This window comes from Grampus griseus, assembly GCF_964374135.1.
Source record: "Grampus griseus genome assembly, chromosome: 2".
In the NCBI taxonomy this organism is placed as follows: Eukaryota; Metazoa; Chordata; class Mammalia; order Artiodactyla; family Delphinidae; genus Grampus; species Grampus griseus.
In genome coordinates, this window is record NC_139018.1 from 2,005,756 (window position 1) to 2,014,498 (window position 8,743).

At 47.9% G+C, this 8,743-nt stretch overlaps 1 protein-coding gene across 11 annotated transcripts in view; it reads right to left on the minus strand.

Annotated features, from left to right (window-relative positions):
* KLC1 (kinesin light chain 1) overlaps positions 1-8,046 on the minus strand; it is a 58,316-nt gene extending 50,270 nt beyond the window's left edge. For 3 of the 11 annotated variants that reach the window (XM_082649250.1, XM_082649253.1, XM_082649251.1), the window contains exon 1: positions 7,789-8,043. The gene's annotated coding sequence lies outside the window, so the exon portion shown is untranslated. Of the gene's footprint in view, positions 1-7,788 lie in introns of all 11 variants that reach the window. The other 8 variants (XM_082649246.1, XM_082649252.1, XM_082649255.1 and 5 more) reach the window with 5 other exon arrangements.
* Between the last annotated feature and the right edge of the window lie 697 nt (positions 8,047-8,743).

Sequence of the window (8,743 nt, forward strand, 5' to 3'; positions counted from 1 at the left end):
GAAATTTCAGAACAAAAATTATACAGTGTAGAGTCAAAGGGAAATACAACTCGAGAATTTCCAGGGCATGGTTCATTTTTGTTTTGGTGGGGGCAGGAGAGGGTAAGCAGGGAGGTGTGTCACTCCCCCAGTTTACATAACAAAGTTAAGGTTCATATTTGAGCAAAATCCAAAAAGGTCTCCTGCAGGGTCTCAATCTTGTTCAAACCATGACATTTTGGATAAAAATGCAAATGTCACACCCCTTCGTGATTTGTATTACAATAGTGAGTTTGTTTTCTAAATATAATACCATATTATAATAATAAATATATTTTATCCAGCTCTGCATGGCCTGCCCTTACCCACTGAGAATCACTATAATCTACTCGAGGGAGGATGTGCTGTATCAGGTACCTCCTGACCAGAAATTTCATCTCTGGGCTATGAACTGACAGAGACAACTGAGAGATACAACTCCAGAGCCTGCCAATGGAAACTACTGACTGCATCATTTTCTGCTAGAACCATGGTATCTCCTCTCATCTAAACTAACTTTATCTAATCCTTTTATTTCCTCTTCTAAACTTGGGTCACAAGAATGAACTTGAATGAACAAAAATCCTGCTGGCCTAAAAATCAGAAAAATCTATAAAGTGAAATGTTTTAAAATTAAAGACTCCATAATTACAGTATCTATTCTGAATTTGTTTCCACCCTAAAACTATAAACCACTGGATAAAACAAAAGCTTGTATTTGCCTCTTGGGTGAGTCTACTGTAGATGCCCTTGCAGAATTAGAAATAAAGGCAGAACTCCAGGTACTCTTCCCCACAGCCCTGCTCAGGAAGTTGAGGCTGAGTGTGGTTCTGTTTTGCACTGGGCCACCTCTGCGTACAGAGATCCTCTAACTCTATGATAACCTAACCACACCACCTGTGGAAAGAACTTTACAAGAAGGTCAGGTCCCCCACCAGCTGGTGAAGTGCCTACCTCTCCCCGAGCAGCGCTCCAGGCCAGGGCCAGGAGTGCACTGAGGTCTTTTTATCTGCTGTGGGACCACAGGTCCATCTCTCCGCATACAAATTTTAAGTATGAGAAGCTACAGGGAAGGGTACTACATGAAAATATGGGAGAACATGCGTTTTCCTGAAACAAGGATGAGTGAGCCCAAATGATGCAGATGTCTCTATTACAAGTCCTTGGTTGAGCAAGCAAAAAGGAAAAACAGCTTCACCAGACGTGACTAAGAGAATACATAAGAGGGTGGTTATGGGTGACTGGGGCAAAAGAATATAGAGTATTCATTCTGTGGTTTAAAAAAAACCATTTTTATTTCAAAATGAAAAATGTCAGCAGATTAACATAATACCATAGGACGAAGTTCACATATTTAAATGCTAATCAATAACACATACATGAAATAATTTTCTTTCCTAAAGAAAGGAAATTAAAAAAAATTTTTTAGGGGCTTCCCTGGTGGCACAGTGGTTGGGAGTCCACCTGCCGATGCAGGGGACACAAGTTCGTGCCCCGGTCCGGGAGGATCCCACATGCCGCGGAGCGGCTGGGCCCGTGAGCCATGGCCGCTGAGCCTGCGCGTCGGAGCCTGTGCTCCGCAGCGGGAGAGGCCACAACAGTCAGAGGCCCGCGTACCGCAAAAAAAAAAAAAAAAAAAAGGCACAGCCAAAAAGTTAAGCCCCAGATTGGGAAAAAGTATTTCTAACATATGGCAAAAGACATGTACCCAAATACATAAAGAACTCCTACAATCAATAACAAAAAGACAACCCAATTTTTTTAATGGGCAGAAGACTTTAACAGACACTTCACAACAGCAGGTATACAAAAGGCCAATAAGTATGTGAATAAGTGCTCATCATCATTAGTCATCAGGGAAATGCTCACTAAACCCATCACAAGATGCTACGGCCTTGCAGTCGCTAAGATGAAGCAGACAACACCAAAAGCTGGAGAGAACATGGAGCAACTGGAACACACACACTGCTGGCGGGAGTGTAAAATGCACAACCACTTGAGAAAACTGGCAGTGTCTTTACAAGTTAATCCTACATCTAACCTATGAACAATGCCACTCCTAGGTATTTATGCAAAAGAAATGAAAATGTGGGACTTCCCTGGCGGTCCAGTATTTATGATCCCATGCTTCCACTGCAGGGGGGGAAAGGGGGCACACGTTCTATTCCTGGTTGGGGAACTAAGATCCTGCATGCCTCGGGATGAGGCCAAAAAAAGAAAATGTATGTCCACACAATCCTGTACAAGAATGAGTGCTCCCCACCCCAGATGCGCAACAAAAGGAGAATGGCTAGACTGTGGTAGATCCATACAAAAGAACAATACTCAGGAAGAGAAAGAAGGAAATCACTGACCCATGCTATTGTATGTGTTGAATTTTTTTTTAATTTATTTATTTATTATTTTTGGCTGCATTGGGTGTTCACTGCTGCATGCAGGCTTTCTCTAGTTGTGGTAACCGGGGGCTACTCTTCGTTGCGGTGCGCGGGCTTCTCATTGCAGTGGCTTCTCCTGTTGTGGAACACGGGCTCTCGGCATGCAGGCTTCAGTAGTTGTGGCATGCGGGCTCAGTAGTTGTGGCTCACGGGCTCTAGAGCACAGGTTCAGTAGTTGTGGCGCACGGGCTTAACTGCTCTGCGGGCATGTGGGATCTTCCCAGACCAGGGATCGAACCTGTGCCACCTGCATTGGCAGGCAGATTCTTAACCACCGCGCCACCAGGGAAGTCCCGCATGTGCTGACTTTTAAATGGTTACGCTGAGTTACAGAAGATGGATGCGAAAATACGTATATTGTTTAATCTCATTTGCATGAAATTCTAGAATAGACGGAACTAACCTATGGTTATGGAAGTAAGTCAGTATTGCTGGTAGGGGAGTGCAGGCCACCTCTAGGAGCTACGGGAGGCAGCCCTCAGCTGACAGCCAGCCAGCAAGAAAACCAGGACATCAGTCCTACAACCAAAAGAACTGAATTCTGCCACAACCGCAAGAGCTTGCAAGAGCATCCTGAGCTCTGGAAGAGCTCAACACACAACTGTAGCCACGTGAGCCCTGAGCAGAGGATCCAGCCAAGCCATGCCTGGACCCCTCATCCACGGAAACTGTGAGATAACAAACATTACTGTTCTAAACCACTAAATTTGCAGTAATTTGTTATATGGTAAATAGAAAACTAACATAAATGTCACACAAAAAAAGCTTTAGAACTTAATGATGTTTTAGTTAAAAAAAAGTAGAAATTATGGATGAATCTTGAGGACATTATGCTAAGTAAAATTAGCCAGTCACAAAAGGACAAACACTGTATGACTCCAGTTATCTGAGGTATCTAAAGTAGTTAAATCTATAGAAACAGGAATTAGAATGGTGGTTGCCAGGGGCTGAGGGGATGGGGGGAAATAGGGAGTTGTTATTTAATGGATACAGTTTTAGTTTTGGAAGATGAAAACGTTCCAGAGATCTACTGCACAACAATGTAAATATATTTAAGACTACCGAAATACACTCTTAAAAATGTTTAAGATGGTAAATTTGGGGGTTTTTAAAACCACAATCTAAAAAGAATAGAAATTAACATTTTCCCCATTTGGTCAATAATACAAATAATTTTTAGACAGAATAAGTGAATTTAAGAGAAAACACACCACCATATTCACCATAAGAATGAAGATTCAGTCAGCTTTTACTGACCACGGAACCTGTGCCAGCTTCTCTGAAGGCCACAAGTACTACAACACCAACATGGTGACCCGAAACACTATACTTTAAACAGCAACCCCAAGGAGTGACCATGACCACCTGCATCACCTGGGCTTTTGAAACCGAAGAAATGGGGCAAGGGCATCCCAGGTGAAGGCAACTGGAAGACTGAGCTTGCATTACTGTGATTCATGATAGCAAGGTGGTTCAAAGCTTGAAGTGTACAAGCAAAAAGCCTTGAATTAGAAGGCTTTAAACCAGCTGTATACCTCTGGTTTACATAACTTACCCTCTCTAATCCTCAGTTTCCTCAACAGCAGGATAGAGGCGATTGCTGTACCAATTTTACCTGGTACAGTGCTAAATTCACTATTATCAGTTTTATCGTAGAAGTTTAATAACTTCAAAGAGGCTGGAGCATAAATTTCCACATCATGCCATCGAAGTCAGGGAACAATCTAAGGTTTGAGTTGAGTTAGGCATTTCCCTGGCGGTCCAGTGGTTAAGACTTCGCCTTCCAATGCAGGGGGTGCGTGTTCGATCCCTGGTCAGGGAGCTAAGATCCCACATGCCTCATGGCCAAAAACCCAAAACATAAAAAACAGAAGCAATATTGTAACAAGCTCAGTAAAGACTTTAAAAATGGTCCACATCAAAAACAAAAAACAAAAAACCTTTAAAAAAAGAAAAAAAAGTTGAGGTGAGTGGGATATTTTAGAACCAAGGAAGTAATTTCTACTTTACACATGCACTTAGCTTAAATTGTTTGTTCTAGTGATATTCACTTATATCTGCTTTATTATCAACGACATACCAAGCATATTTAAAAGCATAGATTGAGACTGCTTTCATCTGCCTCCAAAAATCAGTTAAAAATAAAAACATAATTCATTTTTGATCTAAGAGTATGTTAACCAGCAGGCTACAGGGCAGAATGACACAAGGATGCCTTGGGAGAAAAAAAAAGCAGGTCATCTCTGAATTAGCCCTCCAGTCTTGGGAAGCAATATTCTCAGGAAAAGTTTAAAAGGTCACAAATAGCCCTCCAGAACCAAACCCAATAGACTTTTCTGTCCAAATCTTTCCTTACCTCTTAGCCAATTTGATACTGCCCTCCTCCTCTTCCCTGTGTCCCAGGGCTTTCCTACCCTTAGGGCCACTCCGCAATCTCTACCAAGTGCCAGAAGCTCTCACATCTTTATCTCCAGCCTAAATCTTGTCTTGAGCTCCAGGCCTGAATCTCCAACAGACCACTAATCCACTTGGCTGCCCCACGAGCATCATGGATTTAACCTACCCAAACCCAAACTCACCATCTCCTCCTCCCATTTTCCCCATCGTGGTGGGTGTCACCTGCCAGTGAGTCACCCAAGTTAGAGACAGGGAAGTGACTCTAAATGTATTCCTTCACATTAAGTGCCAAGCACTGACACTGAATACACCAGATAAAAATCCCCACCCTGCCCTTGTGGAGACTGAATGTAAGTGGAGGCGACAGATAAACTACATAAGAAAATAATTAAGTAGGGAATTCCCCGGCAGTCCAGTGGTTAGGACTCCGAGCTCTCACTGCCGAGGGCCTGGGTTCAATCCCTGGTCGGGGAACTAAAATCCCACAATCCTCGAAATGTGGCCCCCCCCCAAAAAAGAAAATATAATATTGTACAGAGAGTGAGAAGTAGTAAGGAGTGTGTGGAGAAGTGAGGACATACTGATATCCTGAAGAGCAGACTCGGAATGCGACTGGGCGGACTTGAATGAGGGCAAGAGTAGGAAGACAAGGGGAAAAGATGGGGTGGGGTGCTTACAGGACACTGGCAAGAACTTCAGCAGAGGAGTGACATGATCCCACCTAGGTTTTAGCAGTTGGCTTGGGTTTGAAAACTGCCTATAGTCTCCTTCTGCCTACAGCCCCACCCTTCCCCCACTCCACTCAGGTCCCAAGTCAGGACCACCCTCCCTAGACACACTGTATATCGCCTTTCCTGATCTCATCCTTCCATTCTCACCCATTCCCAATCTGCAGCGCCACCACTCCCAGTCCCACCCCACTTTTCTTCAAGTCTCCCAGCCAGAATCACCTCCTCAGAGCACTCGGCACAGCATTCAATCTCATCTGTGGTACCAGACTGTGAGCTCCTCCAGGACAGCGACTGTCCCCGTATCCCCGACTACTCAGAACAGCACCTGCCATTCAGCTGGTTCTCAATAAACATTTAAGACCTTGCTTTCACATCTTAATAAGCTAACCATTTTTATCCTATACCACGAAATGGACACTTAAAACTTCCCTGTACTTTTTGATCAGTACTTTTGTACTGATCACTTCTTTGTTAATAAAGTTCTGGTTCATTATCATATTTCTCTTAGGTTTCCAGGTTATACGAATCCTACACTTTAACACTGACTTTTCCACTTCTAATTTTCTTTTTGTACAATTACATTTTGCAATAGTTTATAGCCCTACATGGAAAGCTACACATTGACCTACCTATCTTTCAACATTATGAAACATGCTTAAGGTACAATTTTTTAAAAGAATATATAATTTAAGTAACTGCAGCTGAGTTTTTACTTACTATGCAATATTTAGGATACTATGTGCCTCTCTCCCCGGTGGCATTTCCTCCCTCCTCCTTGCTGCGATTCCCATGCATGTCTTTCTTCCTTTATTATGTACCGTCTACAGTACTGTCAGAAGACACTGCCAAGCTAGGTGAACCTGCAAGGCTGCCGTGAGGTTACCACCCCAGGTCCTCCACGCCCCTCAGTGACAACAGGGCTGCCAGGCTCCACTGCAACATGAGGCTGCATTCTTAGATGACTTGGAGAAACTGGCTCTTAAGAGAGGGTCCTCCCCCACGACATATAATCCCACACAATCTGAGATTTTTAATGTTTAATATCACTGTACTTTTAGAGGTACTTAGGAAACAGAACAATGAATCAAATTTCCCACCTTAACTAAGGCTTGTTGCCAGTCCATAAAAGAGGGTCATCCTAAATAAGAATATGAGATCTAAGGAGGTTGTTCCAATTTCTAATGGGACTATTCACTGAACTATTACAATATATTCTGAGCTAATGATTCTGATCAGTGGCTTAGTCATGCTCTACAAAAAAAGCCTTTGCATTTAAGTAATGCAAAGGCTCAAAGAACCAACTACCCCTTCATACAGCAGTTTAAATGGTGTATCACAAATTTTCTGCTCTCACGCTTCTAAAGAACATCATTTTTGCAGGTTCTCCTTAACAAACGCTTAACATGTAAACTCTGAATGTGCTGTTTAACAAAACAGTAAAAAGCAGCAACAGTACAAAAATCTCTAACACCGAATTGCCTGGATCTACAAACCTTAAGTTATAAAACCATCCAATTCACCAGGCATTCGCTTTTTTAATATTTTATTTTAAATTTTTAAGGAAAGAGGTACATCAAATTTGACAACCGAGTAGATATTCCAGGACCGGAATGCTACAAGTTTAGTGGGAGCAACTCCAGCCTAGGCGAACACTGGGGATGAGGCGTTTCGGGTCTGGCCGCTAGAAGAAAGAGGCCGCGGGGCAGGCGGGGTCCAGCCGGACTCTCGGGAAGGAGCCCGCACGCTTCCGACCCGCCGACCGACCGCGAGCATGACAGGCGCGCCCGCCCTGGGCGGTGCCGCGGGAGAGGGCGGGGGCCGGAAGGAAGGGGAAGGACTCGGACAAAGCAAGCCGGGCCGGCCGCCCCCTCCCCGCGCGCCGCGTCCAGCCTCCCGTCCCCAGCCGCGCTGCTCCCGGGGCCACAGCTGTTCCCAGGGCGGCCGCCCCCGCCCGCAGCGGGGCCAAGCCTGCGACGCGGGGCCGGGCGGGGGGCCGGGAGGGGCCGGAGCCAGATGGGCACGCGGAGGGGACCCGAACCTGAAGGGTCCGTGACGGGGATGGGCCGGGGTCCTGGGCGGCGGCCGGGGCCGGTGGAAAAAGGGGACGGACCTGCTGGAGGCTCGAGGGCCGGAGAGGAGCCGGGAGGAGCCGGGGGCGGGAAGGGACACGGGTGCGGCCGGAGGACCCGGGCCCGCCGCCGACTCACCGTGCTGCTCCCACGGGGCCGCGCGCTCGCGCTGTCAGCACCGGGAGGCCGCGGGCGCGTGCGCCGAGCGGGACCGCCGGGGCTGTCGCCTCGCCGCCTCAGGTGCGGCGCCGCGGTCACAAGCGAGGGGCGCCGGCGCGGCCGCCCCGCAGCATCCTCGGCCGCCCACGCGCGCTGTGTCCCGCGGCTCCTCCTCGCAGCCGCCGCCCAGCCAGCTCCGGCTCCGCTGCTCCCGCTCCGCTGCTCCCGCCGCCGAAAATGGCGTCTCCGCGTCCCTCCCCCGGCTCGGCGTTCCCGCCCCACAATGCCGCGCGCCACCGTGACGTCACCCTGCCCCGCCGCCTATGGGCGGGGCAGCTCGGGAACCTGGGGCCAGGCGGAGCGGGCCTCCTGGAGCCAGACGCGGTCCCAGGCTGGCTGTCGCGGGCCACGCTGGGGGCGGGGAGGGGGTACTACCCCCCTCCGTGGGCGGCCCCGCGCGGGCAGGGCCAGAAGGTGGCCTGAGGAGGGCGCTGGCCCAGCACTGCCGGTCAGCACCGCGTCCTGGCCCTTCCCTCCCGGGCGCGGCCGTCTCCTCCTCTCATGTATCAGGAATAATAATTTATTCACATAATATTTATGTGCTCGTTTAAATCTTTCCAGAACCCACTAGGGGGGCTTTCACCAGCCCCTCCAAAGGAAAGGGTCCTGAGGCGCTAGCCTAAGCCAGGAGGCCTTTCTCCAGGACAATCTGGAGTCTTCGGTCGAGACCCTGACCCCCCAGTCCCCACGCCTTGCCTATCTCGTTCCCTCGCCCCTGGGCTATCGGATCTTCAAGGATCTGAGTCCACGGGCTCTTTCCAAGCCCTCCCCTCAGCCACAAAGGCCTCGCAGAAACAGCACCTCAGCCTCATAAGCGGGGTGGGATGCTTAACCCCTAATGCCTGGCAAGAGCAGAGGTGCTGTCGCCCCCCCA